At 41.1% G+C, this 10,700-nt stretch overlaps 2 protein-coding genes across 2 annotated transcripts in view; one reads left to right on the forward strand and one right to left on the reverse strand.

The window, feature by feature from the left end:
• Window positions 1-10,700, reverse strand: part of MED12L (mediator complex subunit 12 like) — a 322,246-nt gene that overhangs the window by 103,805 nt on the left and 207,741 nt on the right. The window lies entirely within an intron of this gene.
• GPR87 (G protein-coupled receptor 87) overlaps window positions 3,224-10,700 on the forward strand; it is a 24,206-nt gene continuing 16,729 nt past the window's right edge. The window contains exon 1 of the mRNA XM_003802184.2: window positions 3,224-3,490. The gene's annotated coding sequence lies outside the window, so the exon portion shown is untranslated. The remainder of the gene's footprint in view (window positions 3,491-10,700) is intronic.

The raw sequence follows: 10,700 nt of genomic DNA on the forward strand, positions 1-10,700 counted from the left end.
GCCTATGGCTCAAAGGAGTAGGGCACCAGCCCCATATGCCGGAGGTGGTGGATTCAAACCCACCCTCCAGCCAAAAGAAATGCAAAAAAAGAAAAAAAATGACTCAGGTTTACCTTTTGAATGATGTGAACAATAAGAAGTTACAGGCCGGTTGTTAGCTGTTCTTTTCATCAAAGCATTACACTTTTTTCATGACTAAACGTGTACTACTTCCCTTTTTGAATGTTAGGTAAGAATAGCTTTAACAAGTCCTAACTTGAGAATGGCAGAATATACTTTAAGACTAATGCATGAAGGCTGCCTCGTGTTCACTGTTCCATTACTAGACTTAATCTACACTGCCGGCCAATCAAGCACTGGAATACACCACCCTAGAGTCCCAAACACATTGGGCCCATTATTTACCAGGTTAATGAGGAAGAGAAACTTTCTATTTCAAGCAAACTTCAGGAGGAGAAAAAGCCTAGGCCACCCTTTACTGAAGGGATCCCAGGTCCTCTTACTTAAAAACAAAACCTAGGTGCTTCATTATACAGAAAAAACTCTCAGGCCCTTCTTGATACATATAAGGATCTATCATAATTTTTGCATTCTATGCCCTTTAATCAGTTATTGTTCTAAAAAGCACTCAAAACCAGGCAATGTAATCCTGAATTATAAAAACAAAAAAAATTTCCAGGCCTCGGGCAGTGCCTATGGCTCAAAGGAGTAGGGCACCAGCCCCATATGCCAGAGGTGGCAGGTTCAAACCCAGCCCTGGCCAAAAATTGCAAAAGAAAAAAAAAAAAAAATTCCAGGCCTGGCTTGTAATCCTAGCACTCTGGGAGGCTGAGGCAGATGGATCACCTTCAAGACCAGCCTGAACAAAGTGAGACCTCATCTCTACTAAAAAGGGAAAAATTAGCCAGGCATTGTGGCAGGCACCTGTAGTTCCAGCTGCTCAGGAGGCTGAGATAAGAGGATCGCTTGAGCCCAAGAGTTTGAGGTTGCTATGAGCTATGGCACCATGGCACTCAGCCACAAGTTACTGAGACTGTCTCAAAAAATAAAAAAATAAAAAAAATTGTTTGAATTCCTCTCAAATTCTAAATAGAAAAGTCCATAATAAAAGATATCAGCAGCTCTCTACAAAGGAAAGACATTTTCTTGAAAGTAGAAATCATTATTAAATTAGTTGACCCTAATGAGACAAAAATCAATCCAAATAATAGGTATACATAAATTTAAGATACATCACAAAACTGCTTTCATTCTTATAATAGAAGCCTGTCAAATACTATAATGACCTGATGCACACTCCTGCAAAGGTAGGGTGATCGCCCTCAGAACTTGCAGAGAAAGCAATGTAATTTTAAGGGAGTTTCAAGGGATTGAATCAATGCCTTTAAAACTTGGCAGTTAGTTGTTCTAGAAGACTCCAAGTTACAAGTAGTACATCACTTATTATATATAGATCACAATGAAAAAGGGAGAAAAGTTCAACCTCAGACCTTGAGTTTGACATATCTCCCAAACTAAGATCTTCACAGCATGAGCCTCTGGCTTCAAGTATAGGGAACTGGCTTCAAATGCTACCTTGTGAAATCCATGGGTAAGAAGCACAGACCAGCACAGGGAGAGTAAAACCTAAAAAAAATTGTTGGTAAATCTGAAAGATTTTTATCAGACTGTGACTTTTTTTTTTTTTTTTTGGAGACAGAGTCTCAAAGTTGTTGCCCTGGGTAGAGTGCTATAGTGTTACAGCTCACAGCAACCTCAAACTCTTGGGCTTAAGTGGTTCTCGTGCCTCAGCCTCCCAAGTAGCTGGAACTACAGGCACCTGTCACAATGCCCGGCTATTTTTTTTGTTGTTGTTGTTACAGTTGTCAATGTTGTTTATGCAGGCCCAGGCCAGGATCAAACCCACCAACCTCGGTGTATGTGGCCACTGCCCTACCCACTGAGCTATGGGTGGTCCTTCAGATTGTGACTTTTTAAGTTCATCAATTTTTATTCAAAGACCCTCCCTAAAACAACATACTTTGTCCTAAACAGAATGAAAACAACATTAAAATCCTATTCTGGTGTGATTAAGAAGAGAAAATATAAGAAATATAATTTTGACTCCCAACTGTTAGTACTTAGGTTAAACATACATTTGTTTTTTTGTACAAACACCAAAGGAAAAACAACTGGTATATATACAATATTTCCATAAGGGATAAGTGGATACTAAATAATACCTATTACAGATTTCACTAACTGCAAAAACGTTTTCACATTTGATTATTATTTTCATTTATCTTCATCCATGATAATAACAGGTTTTGATTTCATTTAGTGAAATTTTTATTTTTTTATTTATTTGTTTAAATGTTGCATGTAAGAAAATAAGACTTCTATGGGAAATTTTTAAAGTAAATGAAAAGAAGAGAAAGTGATTTGGTTGTATAAATTTGTCATTATGAGATGATCTTTAAAAAGAATAAAAAACAGGCCTGGTGCCCTTGCTCAGTGGTTAGGGTGCCAGCCACATGCACCATGGCTGGTGGATTCAAATACAACCAGGGCCTGCTAAGCAACAATGGCAAAAATAACAAAAAAATAGGCAGGTGTCGTGGTGGGTGCCTGCAATCCCAGCTACTTGGCAGGCTGAGGCAAGAGAATTGCTTAAGCACAAGAGTTTGAGGTTGCTGTGAGCTATGATTCCACAGCACTCTACCAAGGGCGACTGACTGAGACTCTGTCTCAAAAAAGAATAAACAAACTGTGTGATGTTGAAGAATAGCACTCAAGGAATTCAGTGAACCTAACCCCTAAATAACTTTAAAAGATTTTGCATATTTATATCTATATATTTGTTAAAATAGGTTTATAGACTTCATCATATTATTGATAAGACTACAGGTTCCCAAAGTTAGCAACTGTTATTATGAACACAATTTGAGTCTTTAAATAATATGCAGAATGCCATTTTTAAAGCATTTAATGAGCAGGGAGGCTGTAAATACATATTTCTCTAATTAGCAGAAGGAAGGATGGGGGAAAAAAAAAAACACCCTAAAAATTGCATCCAATTAGTAGGCCCCAACCTGAGACTCCATCCCCCACTCAGTCTTCTTTCTGGCATTCTAAGTCCCAGCCCTCTGTGTTCCCTTCAGGTGAATCACCATCTGATTCCAGCAGGTTCAGGAAATGCTCTTCCCCAGTCTACAAATCTCACCTACTCTTAGATGTGAGTCATTTACTTTAGCAAGAGAGCAAGTTGCTCCAGTTGTTCTCCGGCAGGAGATTTTGAAGGGGTGCCCCAAAAGGCAATCTCAAGGGGGGAAGGGGAGGCACCTACCTTCTCTGCCAAGGGAAAGGGATGCTTATTTTTTATGCTTTATCAGAAAATCCACTCCCCTGCCAATGTTAGTTTCAAGGCTTATTCTCAATCAGAGACGAGGAGCCTGTTTCAGCTTGAAGACACTGTAAGAGGTGAATGGACAGCCAGCCACAGCAATGAAAGGTAAATGAAAAAATTTTAATTTTCTTAAAAGCCGTGGTTGATAGGACACAGCAGTGATTGAGATTGTAATTATACTTCTGCTTAAGTGTGAGGTTTGAATTAAAAGTGGAAATTAGAATGCTGACAAGCAGAAACGTAAACCCTCTTTGGGAGGCGCCACTTTCTGAACCCGGAGCCATGGAGATCCACCATTTCCAAATCAGGCCGGCGAAAAATGTACACCACATATTGTGCCTTCAAAGGGGGAAACGATGTTTTGGTAATCGGCTCTTTTTAGGGGATTTTTCTTAACACATTCACTTTATCGAAGGAGTAAAATCTAAAGTCCCTTCTAATTGTTTCTCAAGTACATTCATCTACATTTTTTAAAAAGAGGGGCCAAGAGACAAAAAGATTTTTCTCTGCCCTAACTGCCTCGTTGGGATAAAAGAAATCGCGGTCTTTTCATTGTACCACAAAGAACAGGGCAATCCTCATTCTGATCCCTTAAGAAATCATGTTAAAACTTGTCAGGAAAGGCGTCGAGAAAACTGCCTGGCTACTGACAAACAAGTCAGTAACAGCCTGGTTTTGTTCCACATTCAAACTGTTAGGGAGTTTTTACTGCTGTGAAGGAAACCAGAGCATGGAGATTCACCTCTTTTAACTTACAACAAAGACGTTCAAAGGACAGATGACCTGAAAAATAAAGTGGTTATTTATTTGGTTAAGATTTATCTAGTAGAGAATATTACATGATACTTGCAATTTGCATCTGCTTTCGTGTTAGGAATAGAAACATTTTTAACCATCGTTTTGTTTCATAAGCCTAATTAGAGACTCCAATTTGCTAACACCAGAACAGCCACAGATTCGGTTCTTTATTAAGATACCTTATTTCATTATTACTTAGGCCAATTCAAGGTTAACCACCTCCTTGAAGTTAGGGATCACGGGGACGTGTTCTTTAACTCCTTCAGGAAAATCCATCCTCAGACTACTGAGTCTGACATCCGGTTACAAAGTGTTGTGGGTTTAAATGGGTTAAGGAGAGGGGGCTGGAGAGCCGGTGACTTCTGCATTCCTTATTTAAGGAATTTGTATAGAAAAAGAAGGCATTTAGTCAGAAAATCTTAACTATTTCGTGAAGACGCTGGGGGGGGGGGACTCCCTAACCGGGGGTAACATGCTGAGAGCACTTCCGTGTTCAGAGGAGGAGGACTGACGACAGGGATGTGTTTATTTAGCTTCGTGCCGGTTGGGCCCTTCAGAGTCTGCTGGCTTTTCTTCCTTCTTTAATATCTTGGCGTTTGACTCCTTTTAAGAACAAAAATTATTTCTCACTTCGAAAACGTCACAGAATTTTAAGATAGGAGACGTGAATAGCCATTTGTTCTCTGCACACTCCTAAAAATAAGAGAAACTAGGAAAGCCCAGGAAAATCCCTCAAAGCCCAGTAAAGAGAGGAGTGGTGGAGGCAGAACAAGAGTGAGGCGAGAACTAGGAAGTCGCCTCTCTCTGGGAGCATGTCACAGGCAGGAGGAGGTGGGTTTGGGATGGAAGGCCCAGGTCTCATGGGACAATGTCCTGGGGTCTGACTGTGCCAGAAGGTATGAGGGTGACTTGGCAGGCCGCTGACTTCCCGGGAGCACATCCCCCTCCCTCACAGGCAAAATAGGGGGGTTAGATGGTCAGTAGAGGTCCCTATGTTTTCAAGATTCCCAGGAGCTGGGATATGCTGAGATATTTGGCTTGGTTATTAAAGAACCTAAGGCCGGGACCAAGCACATGGGAATGTTTCAAAGGAAACTGATTAGAGGCAAAAAAGGAGCCCCGCCCCCCGCCCCGTTCTGTCCTTAGCCAGTGACATGATGTCAATCAAATCTCAGATTCTTCCTGTCCTCTGTCTGCCTTTGGTTGGAGCATTTCACATTCATACAGACACACAGGGGCCACTTGTAACCATCTGAAGGAGAGAGCAAAGGGGAGGCAAGTGTGGCCCTGCTGTCGAAAACGAGATGAAATGAGATGAACCACAGGGAGTCTCAGACCTGCCTTAGGACCACAGTTAAAAGCCAGGCTACTAACGGACCCGGCAAAGTTCCAAACTTTCTACCTCCTTATCTGGCAAACATAAGCAGATCAAACATCTGGTCTCTATCCTGTGCCTTACTAACCTATTTTGTGTTTCATTAACATTCTTATTAGCCAAAAGTAGAAAAAAGTACTCTAAAATACATTTAAAGAAGAGCACAGATTAAGTTCTGCTTTGTGTAAGACATGACATTAAGTCATTCATAAATAACAGTGAGAGAGTAACTACTTAAATGACATTTATTAGATAAATAAATAGATAGGTTCTGTATGGCACAAACAATCCCTTTAGCCTTCCTAACAGTGTGAGAGTAACTACTTAATGACATTTATTAGATAAATAAACAGATAGGTTCTATATGGCACAAACAATCCCTTTAGCCTTAATACCAAAGAAACAATAATTGGCTGTTGATAGCTCAGTATGCATCGAGACTACTACATATTTTAACATATTATTTTTTAAAAACCTCAGACCTTAACGTATGTACTACTATTATCCCCTTTTACAGCTGAGCAAACTGAGGTTTAAGTAGTATGGAGAAAACTCTGACCCTGAACAGTGCCTGCGGTCAGCCACATTCCACTCACTACTTTTTAAGTTCTAAGTAAAATCACTATTTGCTATTAGTTACCTCGTTTTTGTGGGTAGTTTAATTTGTAAAATTACATAGATATTGTATATTTATGTACATAAAAAGCTGTCTTTGGTGCATGAAGCTCTGCAATCAAGTGGGAATTTCTAGTTTTCCAAATTGAATACCCCATCTGTGTGGACGCAGCAGCAAACAGTCAAGAGCATGGATGGCCCTTGAACCCACTTTTGCTCACATCCAGGCTCCATAGCTGTGTTGTGTCAGCAACAGACAACACATATCTGTCAAAGGAACCTCCCTAAGCCTCAGTTTCTTCATTGAAAAAGTGGGAGTACTGATTCTCACTTCCATTCAGGTAGGCACATCTCAACACTGAGCCCTTACTAAAAGCCAAGCTTGAATAAATGGCTAGAAGTATTACTATGGTAATACTTCATTCAGAATGATATTTCAAGAACTGCTTTGTGGAAGAAGAAACTGAGGCACATAGGAATTAGGTAACTTGCCCAAGTAAGAAAGAGATTTGTAATCTGAATCTAATATCCTCTTACTACATTAAAATACATGAAAATAATTCAGAACAGTCCTAGGAACACAATAAGATAGACACTGATAGACTTCTCAAGCTGCCAGGGGGTTTGCCTACAGCCCGAATATGCCAGCTATTAGCCACCAAAAAGCAACTGTCTGGGGGACACAGAAGGAATGAAAGTTCGTAGGGCAGGGCCTCAGGGTACACTTTGCTAAATACAAACATTCTGGTTGCCCCCAAAGTGGCAGCCAGTACACCAGAAGGGAAGAAGAAACAAAATAATTCAACATCCAGGCACTAAAAGAGTTTATAATCTAGTTGAGTGAAAAAAAAATGTTAACAAAAACTACTCGGGTTATGGCACATGTTGGGGACTAAGCTGCCTTGAGTGCTAAGTTGCGTGGCTCTCAGGCTGACAGCTGAGAAAGATCAGTTTGGAAAGATCCAAGAAAGCAGTGCACTGACATCTGCGGCCTCTAGATTATAGCATTGGAGGGCTTGCTCTGATCCTCTGGGGATGGATGACCTGCTCGTCCAAACATGTTCTCCCTTGGACCTGCCAGATGCAAAAAGGAAAAATAAAACTGAACACAAATCACCGTGCTTCTCAAAAAAACTTAGAACAACTGGCTATAAGACAAACTGGAAAAACGTTACAAATGTTTACTGATGTATTTACGTAGAGTACGGTGGTGCTCCCTGTCATGACTGGGTAGCAGGCGGCTACCCAGGGCTCACAGTAATAAGCAACCCTTAAATCATCGCAAAAAAGTACATTTAATTTTTTTGGTTATTTCAAAAAAGCATATTGAAAAGCTGAATGGTTTGACTTTAAGAAGATAATGGCTTAGACTGGGCCAAAACTGTCTGTGTACTGCTTACATCGTAATAGCAAAATGAATGAATAAAAGAACACTGAGTGCCGTCTAGAAGGTAACTGCTACATCAGAGTATCAGCACGGGCCACTGGGACTGCTGCTGAATAAATGGAACTATAGTATCTATTACACATCAGTATCCTCTTTCTCCTAAGAGATTCACTCTGACTTCACATTATAAATAACAAAATGTGCACATGTATACATAAAGATATAAATACAGGTTAGATATATAATTTTAAAGCTATCTACTCTGTGCCTAAAGCCACCAGTACAATACCTAAAGTATTATCTCTATTTTTCTTTTTTGAGATAGAGTTTCACTATGTCACCCTCGATAGAGTGCCGTTGCTCACAACAACCTCAAATTCTTGGGCTTAAGCAATTCTCTTGCCTCAGCCTCCCGAGTAGCTGGGACTACATGCACCCGCCATAACACTCAGCTATTTGTTTAGCAGGACCAGGCTGGGTTCAGACCTGCCCACCCGGGTGTATGTGGCCGGTGCCCTACCACTGAGCCACAGGCACCAAGCCTATCTCTATTTTTCATCCCTAGACTCAAGAATACCAAGTATCTAATATGTACCAAATCTTTCACAAAGTCTGCTGAGATGTACCATGATCTCTGCATATATGAGCTTATAGTTTGTATGAAGCTGCAAATCAGGCTCTAAATAATCAGGCAATGGAAAAATCACCCAAGTGCTCAAAGAAGCAGGCCAATGAAACACAAGTGCCACAGGTGGTATACTAATACTTGCTCTGAAAGTTACCTACCCCTCCCCAATCTCGAAGGTACTCCTAGCAACACAACTGTCTAACAAGACGGCAAAGCCAAACTCTCTGCCCTTAAACTTTTTCTCCCCACAGCTCCTATTAGGAGACGGTATATTTCCCACACTGGCACACACTCCTCACCCAGTTAACTTCATGCCGACCAAGCACTTCCTCCAATGTACTCTCTCATGGTCCTCCAATGTACTCTCTCACATACACACACACACACAAAAAAACCCAAAACTGTACTGAGTGTCAGAAGAGTGGGCATAGTGGGTTAGATGGGTTAGATCCTGAAGACAGCAACTCAGAGCTTAGAACAGGCAAAGCCATTCTGCAATGGCAGGGTAAAAGAACATAATGAGGTCCAGATAATTTAAATATTTCCATATTGCTGATGCTTCTTACAATTACTCTAGAAAAACCTTTCTGCTCACTTCTTTCCAATGTACTTGATTCTAATTAGGAAAATTTGCCAAGTGCTAGAGGTATTGGATTAAATTACAGTTGAACCACTTTAAGCTGACAACTCAAGGGACTATAACAAATCAGTGTATAGAAGTGGCCAACATAAGGAACTGGGCCACATATGTACCAAACATAAGGACATGGCCAACAGGAGGACATTCCTGGAACTTCCTTATTCATTTCTGGTTGCAGTCTGGTTCCAGTACTGTACTGGTACATACATGTGGTGCATGTCCCGTCTGTGAAAATTAGGTCCACCCAAGTAGGTGGTTGATGTTCACAGGTGATCAATTATGGAGGTGCCACTGTATATAAAAGTGCCAACTTGACCTATAAGGGCAACATTCTCATGCAATTTAACCTGATACCGCAGCACTAAGGAGGAAGGAACTTTAGAGCTTTGGGGTATGGAAAGGATGAGAAGAGAAGCTCAGAAGGATTATTCATCCCAAATCAGCTCAATGCCATTAAATCCTAAAATCCTGTAAGTTGTTTCAAAGTCCTCTTTATAAGTTTTTCAATTTCAGATAAAAAGGAAAATATCAACTTAGGGAAAATTAGTGAGGGAAAGGTTTGGAGCCAGCATGAGGTGACAAGGGTCCAGATCCCAGAGGTATTGGCAGAAAACCAGAAGAGCAAGGATGGACAGCCCCACCATGAAATCAGATGTCACAAATTAGAAGCCACGGACAAGCTCTGCCCAGTGTTTTGACAAAATTAAGCCAGAACCATCTGACTTGGTAAATCAAATGGCCTCATAGGGTAGCAGTGGACTCACACACCTGCAAAGTAACAACCCAGAGCCTGGAAGCACATGCTCCTCTGGACGGGGCAGCAGTCCCCAGTCACACCAGCCCCAATCCGTCATGACCATGTCTCTTGACACTTAAGCTGTTAGCTGTGTTTTATCAGCAAAGTGTTGAGCGTTTCTTCTTATACCTGGCTTACTGCTTTCCTCCTGACATACTAAGGGTCAGCATTTGAATTTGCAACCACCCACTTCCACATCCCCCACTCCGCATTGCCACGTTACAATCAGCTTTTCAGAAACAATCAGTGGCTCAGCTTTTGATCAGACTTGCTTCTGGTCTTCAGCTGTGCCATATACAAGGTCAAATGCCAATTACTACTCGCCCACCCTTGGTCATCCTCTTTCACTTGAGAAAGCAGGAGAGAATATTCATTTAAAAAAAAAAATCATGGCAATTAAAAAGAGAAAAACAGCATATCCCTGCCAAGATGAAATTAGGTCAGAGAGAGGATCAAGGTTTGTAAGAGACAAATAGTAAGTCAAATGGTTTTTGAGCTGTGTGCCTGTGGGAACTCTGCCAAGCCCTGGAGATAGAGGAATGGAGGGAATCTCAGGTAAGCAGGAGAATAACACAAATCCACAACATAGCAGCTAGTGATATGTGTTACCAGGCAGTAAGAGAGGGACTGAGCAGCATTAAAATGGTGCATGAAAAACATGGCAGGCTTTGAGAAGGGGAGGTAGGCTCGAGAAGGGTACAAAGAGCCTGACTACTAACTAGACAAGGGAGAGAAAGGGATTTCCAGGACAAAAGGCAAAGTGTGGTAGGAAAGGCCTGCTGTGGTGTGCAGGTGGACAGGGTCAGGTGAGGAGGGCCTCGAGCTGTACAAGACAGCAAGACAGTGAGGGCTGTGACAGAGGAGGACATCGAAAACAAGACAGAACAGGCAAGGAGAAAATGCATGTGGAAGATATTAAGATTATACAAATGTATGGCTTACTACATGTATTTCTCCTACTAAGGAAGGCACCATCTTTATATAACACCATGGGAAAAAAAATATTCATTAGTATGAAAAGCATTCTTTTTTTTAAAATGATGATAGGGCTTGGCAGTGGTAACACAGTGGTTATG

Source organism: Otolemur garnettii, unplaced genomic scaffold, assembly GCF_000181295.1.
Source record: "Otolemur garnettii isolate 467f Iridium unplaced genomic scaffold, OtoGar3 scaffold00236, whole genome shotgun sequence".
NCBI classification, from domain to species: domain Eukaryota; kingdom Metazoa; phylum Chordata; class Mammalia; order Primates; family Galagidae; genus Otolemur; species Otolemur garnettii.